The sequence below is a fragment of the Athene noctua genome, chromosome 1 (genome assembly GCF_965140245.1).
Source record: "Athene noctua chromosome 1, bAthNoc1.hap1.1, whole genome shotgun sequence".
Taxonomy (NCBI): Eukaryota; Metazoa; Chordata; class Aves; order Strigiformes; family Strigidae; genus Athene; species Athene noctua.
Window position 1 is genome coordinate 26,329,181 of NC_134037.1, and position 26,798 is coordinate 26,355,978.

Genomic DNA, 26,798 nt, shown 5'->3' on the forward strand with positions numbered 1-26,798 from the left:
ATCTTCCATCTAACACCTCAGAAGCCCTTAAAGTAGCTACATACATATTATAAAGTCACCATATCCTTAAAATTACAACAAGATAATGTACAGAAAATATAGGAGAGAAAAATTGAAAGAGAATGCAATAGTGCAAATGTTAATACAACAATAATGGTAAAATAATGGCTGTCATTTTCTCTGAAGCCCCACTCCATCTGGTGCTGAGTTCATGCCACATAGCTGTATCACCTTTCCCAAGAGACCAGGTTATGTTCACTGCTGAAATAACCGTACCCAACCTATACAAAGTGCTGCTATGGAAATGAAATACTTACACTATTCTAACACAAGCCACATAGTCATTTTTTTGCATTTAAAACGAAATGCTGACAGATCCACACCAGTTTATACAGGGAGAAGCATCCTGCTGCTGCAAATATTCTCCAAGTGATGCAAATGTTTATGTACCTAAGACAGATGAGGTAGGGCATTTAATCATATGAAAATAGTAGTCAGGTAAAACAACAGAAATCTCAAAGGATATTTTTACTATTAGAAACTTTTTACGCACCAGTTCACGATAGCTAGAAGACATTAGTGTAGTAATGCTTTAGTTGATATACATCTAAAAAATTATTTCTATTGAATCATCAAAACCTACATTTTGATCTTAGTCTTCTCATTTATTAGTACTGCTCTGCCACATGTAACTGGAAAAATACTAGACATTCCTACAACAGGGTAACTAATGTATATTAACTTTTAAATCCTTGTGAGAAAAAAAAAAACAACACACAAGTGTTTTTACCATGAAATCAAGTCATAGAAGTTGCCACCAAATAAGAAACCTACAGTGCCTTGCTTTTAAATAAGTATGTTCATAAGACATGTTGGAAGCAGCATGCATGCATTATCTTCAGAGGCAAAAAAAAAGCTATGAAATTAAGGAGGATTTCTTTGCTTCTTTTGTTTTCTTGGACAGTCTGAGGAAGCATTTCTGCTATACTATCTTCCTGTATTCTGTAATTAACAATACAATCTCACATGATATTTCAAATGCAAGGATTAGCCAGACTGAAATGAAAAAATTATAATCCTAAAGAGAAAAAAGATTTTGCATTAGCAGGCACAATTTCCACCCACATAACCTACATTTACTTAAATGTATCCATATGAATAGCTCCTTCAGAAACAAAATAGCTGATTAAGAGTGTAAATTTCAAATAAGCTCAATACAGTACTAACCATTATTTCCCATGAGAACTTCTACTGACATCAGTGGGAGTAAGATTAAGCTAATACTGGTTTTGAAAATTTAATACTTAATTGATCAACTTAGAAACAATGCAATTTGTCTCAAGTTCTTGCTGCATCTGAAGTATAGTGGATAAAGCAAGATGAATGAGTCAGAACAAACGATTTCTGCTAAAAGGTTCACTTTTTCCCAAAGTCATATTTATGTGGGTTTGCAAATCTTGATTTCAGTGTAGTTCTCATGATCTGTCTGAACAACTGAAGCAAGAGCACTTCAAGTAACAGTGTTACCAATTTGCTCTGAGTTTCTCCCAGAAATAAAGTTCTCCAGTTCTCCACTTCTCTCTATCCCTATACATTCCAGGGAGCATCTGATGTACTGGGAACACACAACTATACCACTTTGACAAACAGTATTCCAAGAAGCTGTATCAGTTCAGTTACAGATATTTGGTGTAGTTGTGCCTAGTTTTTGACAGAATTTGAGGAAGCATTATGTTCTTCAGAAGAAGTAGTTTGAAGGATCAGTTTAAAAAACAAGATCTAGAGTAGGAATCATCCCATAAATTAGGCTAAAACATCTAGAATTCAAAATTTTATTAGTTATATTTCTAATACAAAATTATAGTGGAATCAATACCAAATGATACTGGAATGCATTGATGATAACATCCTTCTCCAAGTGACAGAGTAACCACTGAGGAGAGGTCCTGTGCTGGACCTTCTTCTCACCAACAAGGAGGGGCTGGTGGGGAGTGTGAAGCTCAAGGGCAGCCTTGACTATAATGACCATGAAATGGTCAAGTTCAAGATGCTTAGGGCAGTGAGGAAGGTACATATCAAGCTCACTACCCTGGACTTCAGGAGAGCAGACTTTGGGCTCTCCAGGGATCTGCTTGGCAGACTAGCATGGGATAAAGTCCTGGAGGGAAGAGGGGCCCAAGAAAGCTGGTTGATATTCAAGGATATCCTCCTCCAAGCTCAGGAGCAATGAATCCTGACCGAGATGAAAACAGGCAAAAACACCAGGAGTCTTGCAGGGATGAACAAGGAGCCACCAGCCAAACCCAAACACAAAAAGGAAGCCTACAGAGGGTGGAAGAAAGGACAGAAAGCCTGGGAGGAATACAGAGAAACTGTCCAAGCAGCCAGGGACCAGGTTAGGAAAGCTAAAGCCCTGACAGAATTATGTTTGACCAGGAATGCCAAAGGCAACAAATAAAGCTTCTATAGGTATGTTGGTGATAAAAGGAAGACTAGGGAAGACTAAGCTGAGAGAGTTGGGGCTGCTCAGCCTGGAGAAGAGAAGGCTCCAGGGAGACCTTTTAGCAGCCTTCCAGTACTTAAAGGGGGCTACAGGAAAGATGAGGAGGGACTCTTTATCAGGGAGTATAGTGACAGGACAAGGATTAACAGTTTTAAACTGGAAGAAAGTAGATTTAGATTAAAGGAAGACTTTTTTTTTTTTAATGATGAGGGTGGTGAGACACTGTCACAGGTTGCCTAGAGAAGTGGGGGATGCCCTCTCCCTGCAGGGACTTTGAGCAACCTGGTCTAGTGGAAGGTGTCCCTGCCCATGGTAGGGGGATTGGAACTAGATGATCTATAAAGTCCCTTCCAACCCAAGTGATTCTATGATTTTATATTGTAACTAGGTGTCATCTATCTGATATTATCCAAACTAACTTTTTATTGCAACATGCACTGATAGACAAGAGTAGTATTGGTTTTTTGAATCAACTTAAATGCAAGTCACCAGATTTTGTTCTCGCTTTCCAAATACTTTCCTTTGGAAAGGAAACAAGCAGCTTTATTGTTCTAATCAATTGGAAGAGGTTTTAAAAATAATATCAGGTCTGTTGTTTTGTTGGTGTTTTTTTAATTACTAAGTGGTGTTTGTAGCATCACTTTTTTTTTTTTAATATCAACTCCATGTAACTGCAGGAAGTCCTTAGTGACACTTTTACACAATGCCATGCTACACCTGAGATGTTATGGACATGTTTATAACAGCTTTAAAAATGAGTTACACATTTTAAAACAAAGAGAACATTTAGGCATGAATTTCACAGCTAATTATGGAAATACAATACCTACAATTATATTATCACTCATTACACCACTGGTTTCTTAACTTTAGCATATTTGTACTACAGCTCTAATACTGCTAAAATAGGATAGTGATGTGATAGTTAAAGCTTTGAGTAAGGTAAACTAGAAAAAAATTGGAGTCACTTTCATCAGGCACTGTGAAACTGAACATATTACTATCAAGGACCCGAAGCTCTAGAAAACAAATTCCCTTTCACAAGAAATCAATATTTCAGGACATTTGGACTATGATAGAAACAAGGTAATTTGAATATTTTCTTGTTTCTACTTTTTTCTGAATATGAAGTTTCATGAAATTATGAAACACTGCAGTAATCAGTTCACTTCAACTGCAGAAATTAAACACTGAATGGTGCAAGAAAATTCTGGTATCTAACTAGGCAAAACTCATAAGTTTAAAAGATTTATATCTACATAAAGATTATATTTCCTAGTGTAGCTCCATACATGTACAGTTCCTTTGGAACAGCAATAGCTATTTAAGAACATAGTTCAAGAACAAAGGTAAGCTAGTTTTAACTGTCATACTAATCAAAAACAGTGCTGGAAGGAACTTCATAACCTATGATAAACCTGAATGAAGTTTGCTCTGCCTGCAGCAGATGCATGAAAGAGTTAATTCTCATTCTTCTTTACATACATAGAGACTATCACCTTATTCTCTTGTCAATATTTGAGAATTATTTCCTTTAATAGTTTTGCTTAAATAATTTTGCACTCTTGTTATTTCTGTTGCTCTTCTATGGACATTCTTTGTGTACATATTTCTGGAATTGTGGTGCCTAGGGCGAGATGCAAAATTCATCCCAAGCCCTTAGCAGAAGCACATAGAAGAATATTTCAGAATTCTTTAATTTATTCTTCTTCTTCACATCTTTAACTGTAGCACTGATTTCCATGTCCCGTTCCCCCCCCCCCCTGCCAGCAGCAGAATGGAGTGATGTTTGCTTATTATTCATTACAAGCTTCTATACCATTTCCTAGGCTAATGCTTTCTAGCCAGTCTCTCCTAAAATATGTAATACATATGCAAAGATTGTTATTTCTATACATAAGGAATTTTGTCACTGCATTTTTGACTGCCATCCTGTTCATCTGGGGAGCTTATTTTCCTTCACATAATTTCTTCTGTTTATGCCTATACCTTTGAGTCCTGTTCTTACAGCTACTTTAATACCATTTGCAACTAAATGCTACCTGTTCCTTCCTCAGCTGTTAAATATCTGCCCAATCCAGAGCAGATATTGTGGGATGTCACTCAGCTCATCACTTCGTTTGATGGCAAATTACTTAGTTGATTTGAAAACTGTAGCCAGAGTAGCTGTCTACTACTCACCTAACAGTAGTTCTACATAGTTCCTGCTGTTTAGTACCTACAATTTACTTTTGAAAAAGCTTTACAAAAAGGTAGAAATGAGATATGACACCCCCTGAAACTAAACATGGCCTGAAATTTAGGAGCGATCTTTGCATTATTTCAAGGGCAATCTTCCACTGGAAGAAAGACATTCTTCTACTCCCCAGTGGTCAGATGCTGCTGTGCAAGCTAATGAAGAAAGAAGGGAGGATCATCTGCTTCATTAGTTTGTAGCCTGTTTAATTGTGTTGAAGGAACCAAGGAAAAGTTCCACTTATGTCAGAATGCAAACTGTACATCAACAGTTGCACAAGGACTTCCTTCACATCAAACAATCAAGGGCTCTAAAAATTGAGAACTATGGACAGCCTTAACTTCAGAAAAAGAAACTGTACCACTATGCTAAGTATTTTGATTAAGTCTTCATACCAGATTGTGCTAACTTCTGTCTGTATAGTATCTCAATAAACGCAGAGCTCCCAATAATGCCATATTAGGTTTAACATTCAGAAAGAGGTATAGCAACCAAGCTATGTAACTATAAACTATTTTTTTTCACCTCCTGCCATTCTAAATACACTTTCAAATGAAAAGATACAAAAAGATTCTGCATCAAGTATACTATGATCTAATTCAAGAGAGATGCAAAAGAAGATGGTAAACAGACAACAAGAAACAAAATGGTGAGGACAAATAATTTACAGCAACAATCAGAGTGTTATACTAATGGAGAATATATTTATTCTGGAGAAGCACATTTTGTAGTTAAACACATAATGGCTGCACAAACAGAAGGGCCAAAATTTATAGGAGTAACTTGTTTCCATTACAGTAAACATTCACATTATGTTTTGCATAAACAGAAATACCTGACCTACATTTATATGAATATAAAGGTCTGAAGAACATAAAAGATAAGGACTTTGATCAAAACTTCTTTTGCAGCAAGATCATCATTCAAAAGATCTGACTTCATTTCTTTATTAATCACATTACCAGTGTGTTTCTATGGCTGTGTACTGACTTTCTATTTTACATGTGCAAGAGGAGCAACAGAAGGCAGGCATACATTTCCAACTATTTTTATTATTTCCTAAGTTCCCTAAATACAATGAGTAATATATTACTCATTCTCAGTTATGAATGTTTCAGTATAAATGTGAAAATCAGACAGGTATCATGGTATAATATATCAGATGTTATAAAAACAGAGTTTAATTATATGCTATAGTACTTCAACAGATTTTTCATCTTTCAGCCAGGGGTTGAAACACCCAACTAGTGATGATAAAACAACTGTGCTGAGTTATGCACTTTTACTAATTTAATTCTGTGTTTATAATCTGAAGGGGCATCATTTATCTATTTAAACACTCATTTTAACTAACAGTCCATGCAATTGCTTACAGCAAGCATCTTTACCTCCCTGTTCGTCTTTACAATATCTTTAACAGAAAAGGTAACACAAATTTAATAAAAATTTCCTCATTATAGATTGACACTACATTTTAAACATGGTTCAACCTTAAAGGTATTGAAAATTAACTATAGTAGATTTATAGAATTCTATCAAGTTTTAGTGTTTATATAAAATTCATGTAAAACCATCATCGTTCTTTTAATGTCAAATTTCTAGGTATATAAAAACTGTGCATACAGGTAACTATTACTCATCAGTCCTCTTTAGTGGAAAATGTTCGGATGTGCACTGATTATAAACACTAACTTTTTTTCTTGACTATGAAGATGAAGTCAGTTGAGGTTGTCAGTTGATGGACAAGTCAAAAATAAAAAGTGGTCTAGGGATTGCAGACTTTACACATGACCATTAACAAAAGACAAAAACAAACACAAAAAAGACTGGAGGAAGTGGCTGCACAGTTCGAGAAGGAGTTTGTAACCATTTAGGAGCAATGTCCACCGTCTCTTTCCACCTAACATTCACAAGTTTCAAGTGTACCATTTCAGAATTCAGTTGCAAGAAAAAAATGCCTCTACATGTCTCAGTTTTCCCCTCTAAATTCCTCATGGGTATAAAATTAGATTAAATATCCCCATATATTACATAAAAGTAAGATTCTTATTCTTCTGTGGTACTTTTTAATAAAATACTTCAAAATCCCTATAAAAGTCAAACTAATTGCACTTTTATTGATGGCAGTGAAGCAATTTAGAGACTAATCCAGACACCAAATCCAGGATTTTGCCACTGATTGGCCACTCAGCCACTAATTCACAATTACTCTCTGAATAAATAAAACCCTGGAATGGGAATTTTACAGTAGAACTCTTCTAGAAGCTTAATTTAAGAAGAGCAAGAACTTGAAGGTTTTAAAAGAAAAATGACAGACAGGACTACATTGATATGGTGCTGTTTCAGATGTTTATTTCTAGTAGAAATGCTCTGCTGATATACACACATTTTAAAGTCTATGCAATCACATGGAAACAACAAAAAGAATTACTGCTTGTTATAAGAATAACAGATGATGTTTCAGGTAAGTCATGTGTCAGTCTAAGTAGTGAATGACATCATTGTTCTTATCAATGTTCTATAAGTTACATTAATGTAAATATAATATGCATCTACTTGCTTGATTTCTAAAAAAAAACCCCAAATATACAAAACAGCATTTAATCAACAGAAAAGAAGGTTCTAACAATCAATGTAAGTTGTCCTCACCGTGCCTCCTATCCACTACCAGTAACATCACCAATCACTTTCTTCAGAGCTGTTCAAATTGAGTGCCGTGGCTACAGTCCAGAGTGATCTGGAGTCAAGTCCTTAAATTTAATACAAGTCATGCATCAGGCTTCTGAGATGTAACCTTCACAGTTCTGCCACTTTAGAGGCATCATAGTTGATGTAAATTAATAACACATTCAATATTCTGGGATTTTTTTTTTCCAATCAAAAAGCAAGAAGAATGGAGAGAATTCACCTGCCAAGTCACCTGATACTTCATGAAAAGTCAGGTTCAGTAATCTTTCCTTTTCAGTAAAGTCTTATATAACATGTCTTAAAAGTATGATAGGCCCATGGAAATCTAAGTTTAAATCAACCATTAGTTATGTCTTGTTCTAGGAAGTACTTCTTGGTTGAGAAAGTAGTCAAAAGGAATAAACTGGTTCTATTCTGCTTTAAGGAGCTTTTTATAGAATGCTAATGCAAACTGAACTATCAAAATACAAAATATAGCTCATAATACTTCAGACGTTCAAACTACCACAATAGCAAAAGGGATAAATAGATTAAAACATCTAGCAGGACAAAAATTCAAGCCACAGACAATGCATTCAATATGCACATACATGCTACGTTTAGAATGAAGCAAGGCAAGTGTTACAGCAGCAGTCAGCAGATGGTGCTGTTATCCATGGTGACAATTTTTTTTCCTTAGTGCACAAAGACAAATATGCTCTTTTGTTAGCATTTTTTTGTGGCAGTCACACGATTTTTCCTCTCTGTGCTAATCAAAGTCCATTCTTATAACAGATTTCTTTTGCGTTAACCTGGGAGTGAAACCTCCCTGCTTCACTAACTTAAATAGAAAGGACTTCTGTTTCTAGGTTCAAAAAAGTACTTTTGGCAATGTGCAAATCTGATTGAGAAAAGTATATTGGAGAAAAACAACGAGAGAGGAAAGATGTGTTATTCCAGTCTGCATACTGCCTGGTTCTTGTTCACCAGAGGGTAAAGGCTGCAGATGAAGAATCTGAGCTCACAGAGCTGATGCATAAGGTCTGCCAACCAAAAGGGGAGATACTGTTCTCTCCAGTTCTTCATATTTTTCATTCACATGCATTTTTGTCTTTTCAGGGCATCTACAGATTGGGAAACCTGTTGCAGACTTTTTTTTTCTTTTCAACCTAGAATTCCATAGAATAAGCATCTAAGATTTCAGTGAAACTAGTACCTCATAGTCTATATCACATGAAGATTAAACTGAATTATGAATCATGCTCAGTTTAGACAGAGTTGTGATGTCAGCAGGATGAAGACTTGAATGGTAGAGCAGCTTCTCTATCACAAAACACAACATACACAACATAAATCAAAAGTTAACAGGGGAGGAATAGGCTCCCACCGTCTTTTATGCAACATACCGATCCTGCAAGGACATACAGATTGTCAAAGTAACATAAAACTCAGTTAAACAGTCTTCTAGAAATTGTCTAGATTTCGAATAAGAAATTACCTAGATTTTAATTACTAAATTTGTGCTCTTGCTATATTTCATTAGTTTTAAATACTTCAATTTCTTTCTTCCAAAGTATGCCCCTAAACAAGCTAGAATTTCAAAGAGAACAATTTGTCAACATAAACTTCACAGGGAAAAAAAAAAATCAAAAATTAAGTTTCAACATTTATTGTATTCTAATGTTTTCTCCTCCCTTATTAATTTCTTCAACTGTATCAGTTCATCATACAATGACGGCTCATCTTTTTGATATGATTAATCTGATATTAATGTGCTGCAAGTTAGGGTATCATAGCTTTGTTAGCATATCTTATCACTTCACACAGTATCAAATGTGGTATAATTATTTTGCCCTTACTATCTCTTATGTTGGGCTTTCTTACTATTTGTAATGTATTTTAAAAGCCAGTAGGTGGCTTCTACAAGTGTTCGCTCACTTCTAGAAGTGTTATAAATACTCATGCAAAAAGTTTACTTGGTGTGTGCTTGTGTAAAGTAAACAACCATCCTTACTCATAGGTTATTCTGACTTGCACAAACAGACCTACCAATTTTAACAGTCTGCTTTAATGATTACAGGTTTCAGGCCTCTGACCATTCCTAGGATCTCAACCAAACTTCCTAGTGCACTACACCTCACAGGTTACAATATACCTTAGTGCTGCCCTACAGTCTCATCACATCACTTTTCATACCTGTTGCTTTCAACATTGTACCATACCCTGTTATCCAGTTTTGTTGACTCCTAACACTAAGGTTCATTAAACTCTGGACCGTTATATTTTTATCTGGGGCATCAATTTTACCTTCCCGTTAAGTCTATGTTTTTGGCATTGTACTTCCACTGAACTCAAATTTACCTATCACAGCACAAAAATATCCAAGTATCAAAACACCAAGTAAAACTCTGATTTTAGACCATCATGACTACCAGCAGATTACATTACATTGATTCACAAATGAACAAGAATATACATGTCAACTTTGATCTGAAAGAATACTTGGACATCTCACTGACTTGAATAGTGGCTTTAGCCCACCACTGAGAACAGTTTGCAATGTGAGATAGGTGTGAGACACTGAAATGTCCTATGACTGTCTCAAAGCTTGCTTGTGTCTGTGCAAACCTCCAAGAGAAGCTGCTGCGGCCTGTGGATTGGTCTGGGGGATGCTGCCCAGGGAAGCAGGAATGTATTGAAGGATGCAACTTCCTTGCAGTTGCATTGTCTGGACTCTTTAGACAAGCCTCAAAGGGGCAGAGGTGTGCTGAGCTGGCCCCATCCTGTAGCCATTTGTGGCTCCATTGTGTAGTCCAGGCCCCATGCAGGCATTGCTAATGAACCAAGAAGAGGCAAATGTTCCTGCCCTGAAGCCAGATGCAACAAAACCTGTTGGACCAGAGAAAAAAACCTAAAAGCAAGTAGATATGCTGATCAGCTGGTATGATGAACTTAAAAAGGCAGCAGAAAATCTTGCTCTGTGTGCATCTACCATCGAAGCCAGATCGGTGTGCACCCACCACCGACAAACTGAAGACTGAGGACCAATGGGACATCGCTGGATCCATGGTGGTGACTATTCTTGCAACCCCATCCCGCATCCTGGCTTTATTTCTGCCTTTTCCTTCTATTCTGTCCTATCACTACCCCTCTTCATTTTTTTAATAATAAAAACCTATTTTGGGTGTATGGCATTTGACCTTGTTTGTGTCTTAATCTCGCTCTTGGGATCATATCGAAACCTCCCCTGACATTGCTGACCTATAGTCCTAATCCATTTTTAAAAATACTGAAGCAATCACTGATCTGTATTTTGAATGTGGCAGTAATATCAAACTTCCTGAACTCATGTTTTTCTGTGTCATAACTCCACTAACTTCACAATTTGCAATTTATACCATATTACACTGTAGGAATTAGGGAGTTCTACAAAACCTCTGAGAACACTTTAAACTGACTGGGCCAAATCACACCAGTTACACCAATGCACTGCAGTTTTATCAGACACATTAGTCTTGTGAAATTTTTTTAGTTGATAAAAACTACTTTAAGGTGCACAAAAACCTTGAATTTACCAACAATAATAATCTCCTGAACAAAAACACCCATGCTCAACACAACCCTCATGCTGACCCTCCTCTCTGGCAGGCCTGCCCCCACTAACAGGCTTCCTCCCTAAACAACTCATCATCCAAGAACTAACCAAACAGGAACTAACCCCAACAGCCATAATCAACGCCATACTCTCACTCCTAGGCCTCCTACCACGAACAGCTGTGAGATCTTTGATTTTATATGGCATCTGATACATAGAAATTACCATCATTAATAGTTTCTAGACTGCAACAGTATATTTAATTACCCACTAACAATTAGCAATTCCCTAAATCTGTTAAGCCAGTATTCTTTTGACACACAACTACAGTGCTTTCTTTACAGACCTATAAATTGCAAACTCAAATAGTTCTACACTCAAGAATGGTAAGAGTGGGACTAAAAAAACCAAACCAAAGCCAACCAAAAAAATCAAAACCCAAAACACCCCACAAAGCAAGCTTACAGCAGCAATACTTCTCCCAACATTTCCTCTCACGTTGTTGTTCTCAACAATGTTGCTCAATCTGCAAAACAAACTGAGCTCTACTCATGATTGACTTTTCATAGTCAGGATAGGGTTTTTTCCTCATTTAAAGGCTTATTTATCAAAATAAGCCATTTTACAAGCAGATTTCACCACAATTTAAATCAGGAAGGATGGCACATGGGTATGATCTGGACAACTGGGAAAGTTTTGAGGACAAAAAAACAACCACCATAAAAACCCTCCAACAAAACTGTATGCTGGAAAGACTCTTTGTTTTCCAAGGTGAAGCCTGATCACATGTGCAGTGCTGAAATGTTTCACTTTGTTTTAGTGCATTACTGTTGCCATTTGCTAAACTCCTACAGCAGAGCTGACTTGACAGCACTGACAAGAACTTCAGTATCCTACACACAACAGCTGTCCAATCACCCACTTCCTTTTTTCTTTTCCCAAAAATGCAGCTCCTCAGTGCTTTATTACAATTGATATTTTTAAATAAAAATATGCAGAATAGAGTTTTAAAAGCCAAGGAAGCTATTACTAAAAAAAAAAAAAAAAAAAACACCCTAGCTGCTTCTAGTTGTATCAGAAGCTAAAAACCAGGTAGGCACAAACCACATAATTGCTGGTCAGTTTAGAAGCCTACTCCACTTACAAAAACACAGGACCTGAATTGACCAGCTCCCTGTTGGTGGCCACAGTCACCTAAGGATACTTGGCCAAATTTTCTTCTTGCTGCCCCCATGAAGCTGCACATGCAGGGTACATTAAGTTGGCTGCATCTTTTAAGGAATAAGCAAAATTTCACACATTTTACAGCATAAGCTCAGTTCTCACAAGCTTCTGCCTCCAAAACCAGCTTTTCATCTCAAAACAGAAGTGTGTGGGGGAGGCTGCCCCACTTCATTTTACAAAGTCTCATGACTTCTCTCCAGTCTCCAAAATAAGAGATTCCCAAAGAATCAAAGAACTCACATCTGTAGAACAATTAAAAACAATCTCAGATGATAACATTCTCAAATTATGTTTGCAATGATTTCCATTGAGATGAAACATGATTTTTTACTAAAGGTCCTTTCAATTCAAATGCTGACCTTCTGTAAAGCAGGACACATTCTCTAAACCTTAGATTAAGAAACAGGGACATGCACCCTGGAAAGAATATAGTCATGCTGTTCAAGAGTGTAGGGATGGATGATGAATGAGACAGTGTATCTGGTGACAACTGTCATGGAGAAGGCTGAGGTATTCAACTACTTTTTTGCCTCTGTTTTCACTGGCAACTGCTCTTCCTGCATCTCTCAAATCCCTGAACATCAATGGAGGGACTGGGAAGGAATTCATTCATTAACAGAAGATAAAGTTTGACACCACGTGAGGAACCTGAATATGCAAAAGTCCATGGGACCCAATGAGATACATCCCAGGGTCCCAAGGTAACTGGCAGATGCAGTTGCTAAGCCACTCTCCATCATATTTGAAAAGTCATGGCAGTCACACAAAGGCCCTAGTGACTGGAAAAATGGAAATATCATGCCTGTTTTATGAAATAGTGAAAAAAGGACCTTTAGAATTAATGACCTGTCAGCCTCAGCTCAGCACCTGATAAGATCATGGAACAGATCCTCCTGGAAGACATGTCAAAACATACAAAGATAGGAAAGTGATGAGAGTCAGACAACATGGCTTCACCAAGGGCAAATTATGCCTGACTATGATGGAGGGATTGCATCAGTGGACAAGGGAAGAGCTATAGATGTTATCCAATTTGTCTTCTGCACAGCCTTTGATACAGTCTCCCACAACATCCTTGCCTCTAAATTGGAAAGGTATGGGTTTGATGGATGGACTACTCAATGGAGAACTACTTGGCTGGATAGCCACACTCAAAGTCAACAGTTCAGTGTCCAAATACAGATCAGTAACAAATGGTGTCCCTCAGGGGTCCATATTGGGATCAATACTGCTCCATATCTTTATTAAGGACATAGTGGGATTGCACCATCAGCAAGTTTACAGATGACACCAAGCTGAGTGGTGCAGCTGATACACTTGAGGAAAGGGATGCCATCCAGAAAGATCTTGACAATATTGAGAAATAGGCCCATGCAAACCTCATGAAGTTCATCAAGACCAAGCACAAAGTGCTGCACCTGGGTCAGGGCAATTCCCCCATATCATCACAGGCTAAGGAAGAATTCAGAGCAGCCCTGTGGAAGACTTGGGGATAGTGGTCAATAAAAAAACCTGGATATCACCCAGCAATGTATGCTTGCAGAAAAGAAACAATAGTACCCTGGGCTGCATAAAAAGAAGTATGGCTGGCAGGTTGAGGGAGGCCTTTCTCCCCCTCTGCTCTGCTCTCATGAGACCCCACCTGGATGCTGTGTTCAGTCCTGGGGGTCCCCCAACAAGAATGTCACAGAACTCCTAGATCAGGTCCAGAAGAGGGCCACAAAAAAGATCAGGGCGCTAGAATGCCTCTCTTTTGAAGAGCGGCTAAGAGTTTGAGTTGCTCAGTTTGGAGAATGCTCCAGTGATATGTCATTGGGGCCTTCCAATACTTAAACTTATAAGAAAGATGGAGAGAGACCTTTTACCAAGGCCTGAAATAATAGGGCAAGTAATAGGGTTTTAAAGCATTGTGTAGATTTAGATTAGGCAGGACATTTTTTACAATGAAGGTGGTGAAACAATGAAACAGGTTACCCAGAGAAGTTGTGGATGACCCCTCCCTGGAATTTTACCAAGGCCAGGTTGGACAGTGATTTGAGCTACCTGCTCATTGCAGGAGAGTTGGAACTAAATGACGTTTAAAGGTCCCTTCCAACCCAAACCACTCTATGATTAAAATGTTCATCTTGTAGACATCAAATTTAGTCCTTGCAGACATCTAAGTTAGTCCTTCAGGTTCCATTGTAGAGTCAAAGCAGGCAGGCACCTCTGCTTTGAGATTATTTATCTAATGTTAACACAGGCATCTAATGCTAATTGGCTTTTGAAACTATTTAATGATTACAGTGATTTATGACTAGCTCTGTAACTGGCTATCAGAAATTTAGGGAGCTAGTCAGGTCAGGTCCACCCTAGCTACCCAGTAGTACACTGAGCAGCAAAGATTTCACAGTCAAAAGTTTCCTGAAAGGTTCTAATGGAAACTTCAACTAATCCAGGTGATTTTGGAAACTAAAGCTGCATCAGAAGTAACTGGTTTATGCATGCCGTGGTTTGTAACCATGTAGCCCTGCAATCTGGTACTGCCATTCTCAGTAACAGATCATAAGCTTTGTACTAAGCTTGCAAGGTTTCAGGACTGAGGCTTGCTAGCCAGGTTCACTGTCTGAAATTCAGGTTCACTGTCTGAAATTCTCTAAACTTGACTGCAGCTTTGCTTTACTTGATTTAGCTGTGATAGCAATTTCCCTAAATGACCAGCTGTCTAAGGCTAATTTTCTGGGTTTTGGTTGTTTTTTTTTTTCTGATGGTACAACCACAGTTTTATATGGATAGCTGTAGCAAGCAGTTGCTCCATGCAGAATTAAATATTTTACAACTGACAGTGACATAATTAAGAGAAGTATAGGCCTGGTTTGACTGCAAAGACTTTGAGAAGTAGAGATAACAGGATGCAGTACAAGGGAATACATGCATAGGGGCAATAAGTGATGAGACGAAGGCTTGGCACTATAGAAGCAACAGCTATAAACAACTTGCCTGTGATCAAAGAAATTCTGACCTGGACAAAACTGGTTATAGGACTAACAAAGTAGTAGCATCTAACATGCACAGAATACCACATAAATACAAGTGTGATATGGAACTGCAGACCAAGGAAGAAAGAAGTATATACTTTTCTTAGCAAGTAAGAATAACCTCAAGTGCATCCTAAAGTGAGGAAGAAGAAAACATCAACTACTGGACCCAGAGGAGCAGGGGAAGGGTAACCATAATAGTAGGAAAGAATAGAAACCAAGAAGTGCATGTGCCATTATTTTAACTGCAGTTTTGTTACTTTTTCCTTTCCTGTAAAAATTTCATCTGGACTAATAATGAGTAGACACTTAAGACTTCAGTTACACTAGCAACTCTTGGATTTACATACATATACATACACACAGTGTGTTGCCTCTTCCCCTGTAAATCAGATTTTGTGCATCTAACTGTTTTAACATTCTTGACTTCAGGTTTACAATCCACTGACACCAGAGGTGTGCCTTGTCTTGTTAAAGTATAAAGGCACAGATTTAATAAAGTCAAGGAGACAGTGTGACCTTCCATGCCTTCTATGGCCCTTTTCAGGTCAATCTAATAAAACAGCTTCATAGAACCTTAAGGCAAGATTTCTTGGAAGCATAGCATGCATGAATAATTCAATAAATTTATTAGAAAATCTTTCAGTATATACAGGATGAGAAGCATTATAAATCAGAGTTAAAGGATGCAAATACAAAATACAGAGTTAAAAGTACTCAAAGCAGTTTTGCAGACTCATCTATAAAACCCTATACCTAATGAGGTTAATGAGTACTTGGGTGAATAAATAGTATTTAGACAGGCAATACACAAAGTGGTCCAATAGTGCTGTAGGAAAATATGGAATTTTAACATAGACAAAGTGAAGATTATATGATAGATTTTAACAAATCTCATTTCAGTTAAAACACAGTGCCTGTGTTATGTGTACTACTGTCAAGCTAGTTCCTTTCTTCACAATTAATAGGTGAGTGATATACCAGCTACTTTATTCATTACTGTACAGGATCAATGCCTTAGTCTAAATTTAGACACAGTTGTTTTGATGAGCATATTTTGTTGCAAAGTTCTAGATATCTGCCTTATTATACCAATTACAGAAGAAAACCAGGAAAGGTTATGCAAATGAAACCCTCTATATATGGGAAGGAAATGAGTAACAAAGAAATTCAAAGTACAAATATTAATGGTTTAAAGTTATACAAGAGAAGACAAAATGCAAGTTATGTGACTATTTATATGCTAACTAGCCATCTAACAAATTATATGACCTTTAATTAATCAGGATAACAGCTGCTGGCTACAGCAACATAGCAAACCCGAAGTTCTGTTTTCTGGTCTGCTAATCCACAGGTTTTATTCTGGAAATAAAGACTCCACCCTGCAACAGTCTACACCCTTTGCCAGTGTAAAAGAATAAATATCTGCAGACAATTATTCCAGATGAAATAGATTTTTCCATTTTCTTTTATTTTTGCAACAAAAGACATAAAAGCTGTAAGCCATCTTTGCCATTGCAAGTAGGTTTGTAATAAATACAAAGTAGTTATCAATAGTAATTCTTAGTAGGCTGCAGACCTTTTTCCAAGACAGAAATATAGTTCTCATAATAAAAAGTGATACTACTTTAAAGTAAAGACAATAGCTAAAAAAAGCACTAAAGACTACTACAAACCTGAATTCAGACTGGTATGACTAAAAACGCATTTTTATTATCTCTGAGATGAAAAGCCTAATACAACTTTCCCTACTTTGTGCCAGACAAAGGAATAAATAACTTCTTTTACAAATGAGGTCAGGAATCAAGCAAACCATAGTATCAGACTTTTATTCATTAAAAGCTAGGAAAGTGTCAGTTGCATCTTATCTGGGACCACCTCATTACTGGGGACCCTTCTGAAGGTAACTAAACACTATTGCATATATCTGAGAATCAGAAAAGGAAATAGGATTTAACTCTTCAGTGAGACAGAAGACCAGGGATGAATGCACCAGAAAGTCCTCTGAGTAATTTGGAAAAGTGCACAAGACACTTGACAGTATTTTGATTTCTACCTTGATAAAGAGAAAAAGGCCATGTCCACAACATGTTCAGGCAAAATGAAGTTTGAACACAATACAGTCTCTTTAACTACTGGCACCCTGATAGAGAGTCAGGGCAGGGAGGGACACAGGCTGCCATACTGAAATCTTATCTCCAGCAAATCTGTAAGACTACGAACAGGAAAAAGTTATTCCCCCAAATCCCAGTTGGCTATAAAACAGAACTATCAAAAATGCCAGCTCTGTTGAGTCACACTGCATGCTTTGTTTCAGAAAAGCACTTGGAGAAAAGATGTTACATATATTCCTTCTGTGGCTGAATTAAAAAAAAATACAACAGGATTCCAGAATTATGAGCTTTGACCTTGTTTCTCAAACATTTGCTGCATTAAGAGAATATATTTTAACTTTGAAAATTAAAGTCCAAGTAGAATTAAAGCATTTAAGAGAAACATATCTAGCTTTTTTCTATTCAGTTTTTTTTTAAGCTACCTACACATTGATTTTCAGATTCTTAGATCATGCTGTACATCTGTACTTGTTTCAGCTGCAACAGTTAAATTTTTTCACAGTAGCTTGTATGGGGTTACATTTTCAATTTGTGATGAAAGCTGTTGATAACAGGGATGTTCTAGCAATTGCTGAGCAGTGCTCACACACCATCAAGGCCTTTTCAGTCCTGCCAGCAAATGAGCTATGAGTACAGAAAAAGTAGGCAGGGGATGCAGCTGTGACAGCTGACCCCAGCTGACCAAAGGGATATCCCATACAATGTCATGCTCAGCAATAAAAGTGGGAGGGGTGGGGTTTGGCCAGGGCTACCATTGATGAGGAACACTGGGAACAATGGCACTGGTCTTCCCAAGTCAGAACAGAGCCCTGCTTTCCTGGAGATGGCTGAACACCTTCCTGGCAATGGGAAGCAGTGACAAATTCCTTATTTTGCTCTGCTTGCACGTGTAGCTTTTGCTTTACCCATTAAACTGCCTCTAGTTCAACTCAGGAGTTGTCTCACTTTTACTCTTGCAATTCTCTCCCCCATCCCACAGGGGGCAGGATGGGAAAGTGTGCAAGCAGCTGCATGGTGCTTAGCTGCCTACAGTGTTTAAACCATGACAACATCTTAATATGGATTCAGATCAGGCCATGACAGCATAATGGAATTTTGACATTTTGAAAAAATTCTTTGAAGTATTTTTCACAAGTTAATATTAGTCATACAAACACATACTAATGATGGCAGATAAAGAACATGAAATGGGATATGAGTATCAGCACAGTTGGGATGATGATCTGTTAGAACATAGGTTAGATTCTCTAGAATCTCAATACTCAATAGCAGAAAAAAAAAAAAAATCAAACCACTTAAGTTATTTAGGCTACAAAGAAAAGACAGAAACAATCCAGTTACGGCTTTGACTTTCCGCTTTCGTTTGCCATACCAGAACGTGCTGTTCTGGTTTAGAACTGGCACCTTGTAGCAGCAGATGAGAAACTCCTTAATATTTTCCTCCAAGAAGGCCACTTTCATCAAATCATTTTCCTGCTGGGTTTGTGATTTCAAATAGGAGTACAAGTAAGAGTTTTGGGGAGGAAGGTTACAAGCCCACTAAATGATTACAAGATATGAACCACTGACAAGGGGCTTGCTACTGGTTTGTGCACCAGGGACAATGAACACAATATTCTTATACGGATCAATAAGTCACCAGAAGGCACAAAGTAATCCTTTACTTCCATGATCAGAGGCAGTCAAAAAGACAGTTTCAAGAATGTATCTTAAGAAATGTAATTCCGTTTCTAAGTGTTACTAGCTACACAAAGGCTGTCTTTGCATTAGGGACTGAGATACTCAAGGTGAGAGCCGGAAAGGATAAAAGAGCTGACAAACCTTGCCTGTTAAATGAGTCTAGTTATAAACTCTTACAAAATTAATTGGTTGATAATGAGTCTGTACTGGGTCTGGCTGAACTGGAATCGGTTTTCCCCTGTAGCAGCCCTCACGGTGCTGTGTTTTGTTGGGAGCTGGCAGGGTGTTGGTAGCACCCTGGTGTTGTGGCTGCTGCTGAGCAGTGCTTACACAGCACCAAGGCTCTTTCCAACATTTCCCCCAGTGGGACGGGGTGGGCAAGATCTTGGGAGGGGACACAGCCAGGACAGCTGACCCGAACTGACCAAAGGGATATTCCAGACCATATGACGTCTGCTCAGTATAAAGCTGGGAGAAAGGAGGAAGGGGGTGGGGTCACCCTTGGTGCTCTGAGAGGAGCCCTGGGAGCCCTGCTTCCTGAGAAGGCCTGACATTGCCTCTTCATGGGAAGCAGAGAATAAACGTGGTTTGGTTTTTTTTCTTCCACATGCAGACCTTTGCTTCGCTTTGCTTATATTAAAACGGCTTTTGTTTTACCCACAAGGGTTGGTGGTTTTTTTTTTCCCTATCTTCCCCTCCCCCCCCTTTGCCCTGTTGAGAAAAAAGGGGAAGGGGGGGAAGGGATTGAGCAACTTGGTGGGTACCTGGCATTTAGCCAAGGTCAAACCACCACAGAGTCCTACAACATTTAGTTTTATTTTTATTTTCTGGCAATTCAAGTAAGGTTTATTCCATTACAATTTTCGTTACGGTGCTTTTTCTTCTGAAGAAAGAACTTCCTAGAACTTCCAGGGGGTAGTTTCTGCCCGTGATAAGTTTAAGAAACAACATTCCAGATTTCTGACTCCTGGCCCCCTCAATATTGCTGAAATGCAGCATTGTTTTACTGGTGAAAGGAATAAGCTCTCAAACTAAGGAAGCTGTGGAGTATACTTGCTTTAAACACAGTTATTACTTCTACGCACAATCTTTTCCTATATGAAAGACTGGAAAGAGAAGGCACACAAAACTGCAGTCATAACCTGCCTCTACTGACCAAATGCAGTTTGCCATACATTTAGCCTTTTGAGCAAGTTTCAGATGTATTCTAACACTGTGCAAACAGACTATTTTATCTATATCTCCTTTTTTCATAAGCTTTCTGAATACATGTAAGCCTAAAAGTATTTTTCTTTGGCTGCTATTGTGGAAGTGAACTCTGACACATACTAGATTAGCTATCGGAGGTCCCACAGAACAACCCCACAGCACTGTTAGACCTCTTCTGCCCTCAGATTTTGCTGCTACACATTATGTCATGTTTTGACACACGAAATATCAACTGCATTATGATTGCTTTCCTATATATTATTAACAACCATTCAGATTGTATAATTAAAAAAGTTATTTTAAAGACAATTTGCTAGAGAAAGGAAAAATGTTTTTCTTTTTAAGGACTTCAGTTGACAAAAAAAATCTATACCCAAATTCATTCTCAGAAAACAATTACTTCTGCTCCAAAGAGGTGCAACTACAAATTGCAGCCTATAAAGATTCCATTTCAGTACGTGCTTTTACTATTCAAAATTTTTGGTTTACTTGGTCACGTGTACACACACACACTGCTTAAAGCTTTAACAAGCAGCTCATCTTAAAAAGAACACATTACCAAAACAGTAAACAAGAAGTATTTAACCACAAATAGAAAAATATGTCTATTAACAGATATTATGGCCAATTACACCAACAGTCAATTGTAAGATTACTAATTAAGATGCATAGCTTCCAAGATTACATTTACAAGAATACCAGTATTTACTATAGTATTAATTCTAGTTTGGTTTTTTTACTGAAGGGATGATAGAAAAAGGCAGTTTGTGCCTTTAATACTTAAAAGGACTAAACTCAGATTAAAATTTACACTGCTTCTTTCTCCATACATCACAGCAGAGGAAGGAATAGTGATAGATTTGGAAGCAACAAACTGAATCCTTCCCAAAAACTACACAACAGAATATAGTAAGAACTATATAGCTCTCAATGTCATCATTAGATACTCATTCTAATATTCTGGACTTCTTCAGAGCTGAATATGCTAATCCATTGAGATTCAGGAGTCATATTCAAAGTCTCCTATCATTGGAACCATCAAAATGAAATATTATCTAATAGATCAAACAGCAGATATGATTAAATTCTAGAGATTAACTTGAGATGGTTGAAGGTTCAGAAAACTACTCGTCACACTGAATAGTAAGAGACATTTATGCTTATAAGTTGCATAAGCTTACATTTTCTTGCCATTTTAGCTTCCTACTCTCAACTTGGAATATTTGCCTCAGATTACTCAATTTGTTTTGAACACACCCATTCCCAGGGAGTAACTACTCTTATTACTGCATCGGTTTGCTGAGAGAACTACACAGCTGTAACTAACAGACTCATGGACAACGAGGAGGAAGCACTGTCAAGTACTGACCCATTGAAAAAAGGATAATTTTACTCTTAAAAGAGTGTAGGAAAGGTATTTGGGGTACTCAGGGGAACAGACAAACAAAAACCGAGAAACATTAGCTTGAGCCCAGAGGTCTGTTATCTTGACTGGGTCCATGCTGACTGGAAAATCAGTCTCAGGAAAATTATATTGTAAACTCATTGAATCAATACAAGAGATTAATGTTTCAAAGTTGGTTGGGGAAGCATTTCACTTTTGTTTTACATAGTTCAAAGTATTAACCATAAAATAAAAATAAAAGGAAGAGCACACCAAATAACAGATACTCAAGGAGAACAGGAGCAGCAAGAGAAAAAAAGTTTCTTCAAAGGCTTTACACTGTGGAAATGTATTGCTACTTTCTGCTGCTGATGCTGAAAGGGATTTAAAAAAGAAGCTTCAGGGAAAATGCATAAGGCACGATGAGGTGACTGAAAATATAAATGATAATGCTGGGTGTGAGCAGAAAGCTTTGAGAATTCAAAGAACAAAAGAAAAAAGGAAGTATGCCCTAAGGGCAGGTAGGATAGAGGAACCTGCAAGAGCTCTTACTCTGGCGAAGAAAGCCTGCTGCTGTAGAACAGAGGTCAAGGAAAGGTAGTAGCACACATCAAGTTCAGTACATCTGGCTTGTTTAAACACTGTCCACCAATTCTACATTAAAAAATGTGGTTAGAAACAACAAAAACATCCACACACAATAAAATCGAGATAGCTTAAAAAGAACCGAAGATTGTTAACCTTTAAGGGAAGTTTAATGTTTAGTGGCAGACACTAGTGTGGCAAAAAAATAAGTGAAAAAACATGGCATTTCATTTTACACTGATGACTAACAATGTACTTTAATTAAGCTTTTCTACTTTCACTAGATTTTCTACACTATACTACTGGATTCCCTGAATGGCAAAACACTAATTTAGTAGAAGAAAGACAGTGTAACAATTCTATAATGCATTACTCAAATGAAGTATATGAGTGTATAATACTTGCAGATATTACTGTCATTTAAAGAGTATTTTTCTGTATTTCCAACCATATGCAAATGTTCTGTATAGGAGGAATACTTCTGACTTGCCAAAGAAGATTACTACAGGGATATAGCAATGCTGAATTTTTACTTCTTTGTAGACCTCAAACCACCTTTTTAAAACAGCTTGTTAGTCTCATTCTAGAAAACAGGAATTAAACAGGTTGTAACAGGGAATTAATCAAAATTGCACAAGTCACAAGTGCTCTATTATTCTCCCCACACACTTCCTGCAAAACCTAAGCATGTTTTATATGATGTAAAGCACTGTCAACTAAAAAAAAAAACCCACGCATTACAGAAACAGAATCTATCCTTTAACGCCCTGATGCCATTGATTAAAACTTAGATTTAGTTATTAACCAACAGCGATGACAACGGTCAATAAATCATTTAGCAGATCTATAAACCAAACTTACTATTTCTGACATTTATAGCTCTTTTCACTGATATAATCATGTGTTTGAAAATTCCATACATTATTTCATTAAAGTATAAGCCAAACTTCCACCTATATCAAAAGTTTAGAGTGCTGATGTGATCACTGAGGAAAAACAGATATATCAGTTCAAAACACTAAAAATCCTCAGAAAAGGACATATATGTTTGGTGAAGTAATGATACAGTAGAGAAACCTACATTTCAGACTGAGAATTTGGCAAGTGCCCAACTACATCACTGTCTTGTTAAAACTAGATTGCTCTTGCTCATCTAATGCCACAACAATAAAATTTAGTTAAGTATTAATATTCACATGGTATATGGGTGACAGCAGGCTAACTCAGATAAGTACCAATAATCTTCAGGGGATTAGAGTGCTGCAGTGTGGTTTCATTAGCTTCATTGTTATCCTATTTATATGTTGTAAAAACACAAAGGGTCTGATTATGCCCTTACTGCACAGGAAGTGAGGTCATAAATCAAGACTAAATAAAACACATAGATCAGAATCTCAGCCCAGGGAATGCAAAGTAGCATTCTCTCTTCGCTAGGGATACTGGCGGAGGTGTACCTTCAGAGGCTGTTCAGCAGGTCTTGAAGTGGTTCATATGCCTTCTTTCCTAGTTTAGCACCCTACCTTCATTGACCAGGGAAATTAAGTTAAAAAGAGCACCCTGCAAACAGTGATGGTGAAACCTCCCAATAGCATCCCCTTGTTCTGCAAAGTAGAAGCTCAGCACAGCAGAGAATCTAGCCCCATATTAAGTCTTTTAAGAGATGTCATTGCTGTCAAAAAACGTAGCTTCTTCCTCACATGATCACATTTAAAATACTGATTTTTAATAGCAGAGCTAACTTTGAAGACACTAATCAATTTTTTTTATAATTTCATGAAAATAATCCTAATTAGGTGCAATTTCCCTATTCATAAAAGACTGGTCTATCACCAGATTTTTTTAAAAAAAAAACCACACACCACTAGTTTTGCACCCTCGCAGAATATGGAAAGTTTATGTAAATCCGTTCCTTCGTTAGTCCTAATATTTGGATTTTTCAGACCTACTTCATCTGCTACTGTGAGACAAGTGATGCAGTTCCAGAACTATTTCTTTGCATGCCTTTACATAGTGATGCAAAGCTTTTTTCTGCTCCTAATCTGTTTGAATTCCTTAACTTTTGAATGTTGTAGACTATTCTGCTTCTGTACAAAAATGTTACAGATCACTCTCCTAGCTACTATTAAAACAGTTTTTAAAATATACTGTCCTTGCCAGCTGACATGCAGTTAAAACCTCTCTCCAGTAAAGATGTTTAAAATCATGTTTCACAAACTCTGCAATATGACACCAGTGTCCCAAACTCTTAAATGGCAGCAGTCAGTAGCACTTCAATGCTCCCCATGCTTTCAATCAACCAATAATTCACTTATTCAAGAGAAGAATGAAGGAGCTGGCTAAAATCTGGGATAAGTAGATCTAGTAAAAGCAAATCAGCTTAGGAATGGGTATCTGGCAGAGTGATTATAAAGTCTTCCACTGACTGGTTAACATCTGGCCTGTACTCCCCCGTCCCAAAGGAACTGATCACTTGCCTACTCAAAGTTACATATGGCATATGAGCCAGAAGGGTCACTATTTAAAACAAATAGTTTAGGGAACAATTACAGGATTCCTTAAAAAAAAAAAAACTGTGGAGTGTCAGTAACTCAACTGGTCATTGCAGCAGAAATCACCCCAAGCCTTCACAAAAAGCACGTAACCCCTCACAGGTACAAATCATTCCTGAACCATCAGTCCCCACTGCCTGTCTGTACACTGAGATGCTGTCACTGGAATGACATTCACCACTTCTTCCAGAGTTGGATGTCATATCCTGAAGTCAATTTAAAGCTCAGGGACAATACCGGGTTTACAGCACTAAATCTGAAAGGGGGCAGTGTTGTTTAACCAGAGAGTGGTGCTATCTGTCAATGTTAATTACAGCTCTTCCTGCTGGGGTTTTACAAGAAAGTAGGCCAGCAGGAAGTGTCATTATATTACAGCCTGTGGCTCTGTGCATGTGTTCTTAAGTTGACAGTCAAGAGACATCCTTTAGCATTCTTCACTGTCTTTTTCAATATGAAAAACAAACTGCTCAGATTACATAAAAGGCTGAAATCTGCTATCATATGCATCTGCTAGAAGAGAAAGATACAGGTATTTAGAAAGCAACTTCATACTCGGGTAGCAAAACCAGTTCCTGGTGTGCTCAGGATTTCTGATGTTCCTCTTCAATTTACCTTATAAAGCTTATAAAGACTATTAAAACAAAATCCTTCCTAGCCTTTCATCACAGCCCTCATATCAGTTAAAAAAAAGACTGATTAGCTGACTTACCAGGTGATAAGGCTTTGGGGACAAAGGAAGGGAGGAACAGCTACAAAGGTAAGACACTTTACTGACCTACCCATCCCAAACATAAAAAGCTTAAATAACTCAAACTTTGTTTTATGACACCTCTTACACCTCCATCTTTCACACATAGGTAACCTACTTCAATGACGATATGGAATTCAAAAGGTGCTTTAAAACACCCTACCATTTCAAAAAAGGCAAATATGAAACAAAGGTAAGCATCAATATGGATCAGACTTAAATATTATCACAAAAGGGAGGGAAAGTTTCAAGGAAATAGGAACAGTTCTGGAACAAATGTGATCAAAGTTTACCAAGCATTTGAAGATACCTGTGGTCTCTAAGTTACTTTGACTTCTTCCTAAACTGGTGACCAGTATAACAGATTTACACACTTGTGAATGCTAGTCCTAGTAAACAGATACAATTAAACCATACTACCTTCTAGATTCAGAGTTCCTACATCAACCCCATCGATAAAAATATTTTGGTTTTAAATTTTATCACTTAACTAGCTGTAGGCAGTTTTTCCAAATAAACACTTTCAAAGGATTATACCTAGGAAACCATACAAGTGGCTTTGAATTTGAGAAGTAATATGAAACCAAGCTTTCTGCAAGTTCTAGTACTTAAAGCCCTGCATTTTCCATGAATAAAAACACAGTAGTAAAAAAACAGCAAACACACAGCAAAACACATCCCACCACAAACTCAGTCTGAAAGCAATCCTGAAGTTATACTCAAAACACCCTCATTATCCAACAGACAGCTGACTTAATACCACTGTATCTAGTAACTTTCCCAAAGTTTGCTTCTCTCAAAGCCTTTTCTACAACTGAAAGTAAAGGAAACTGTATCAGTCCAGTTTTATGAGCTTAACTCTTGGTAGACACTAGAAGACATAAAATGCTTGGCCTTATTTTTTCCCAGAACTTTGCAGTTATCACTGTAGTATAACATCCTCCATGGAGCCAGTTTTAAACTGCTTTGGGTTTGTTTTTAAATTTATATATATTTTTGTTGTCGTTGTTCTTGTTTTATTTCTCCACAAGGACAACATTAGTGATTGATTTTTGAGATCAGTTACTATCCATATCTCCTATCATTTTTATTGTTATACCCCTTAAGTTAGGCATTGCCTAAAGTTGTCAAAAGAAGTAATTTAGGAAATACGAAAACCATTTAAGCATACACATTTCTGAGTCCAGCTTTAGAAGCCTGACAAATTTGATTAAAAATTCCAGCAGGAAATTTTAAATTAAAATTTCAATAATCAAGACTATGGCCATGACATAGTAACATGTAAGT

The 26,798-nt window shown here is 37.4% G+C and overlaps 1 protein-coding gene across 1 annotated transcript in view; it reads right to left on the reverse strand.

The window, feature by feature from the left end:
• The window catches only part of CSMD1 (CUB and Sushi multiple domains 1), a 1,262,314-nt gene that overhangs the window by 865,677 nt on the left and 369,839 nt on the right, over positions 1 to 26,798 (reverse strand). The gene's annotated exons all lie outside the window — the stretch shown is intronic.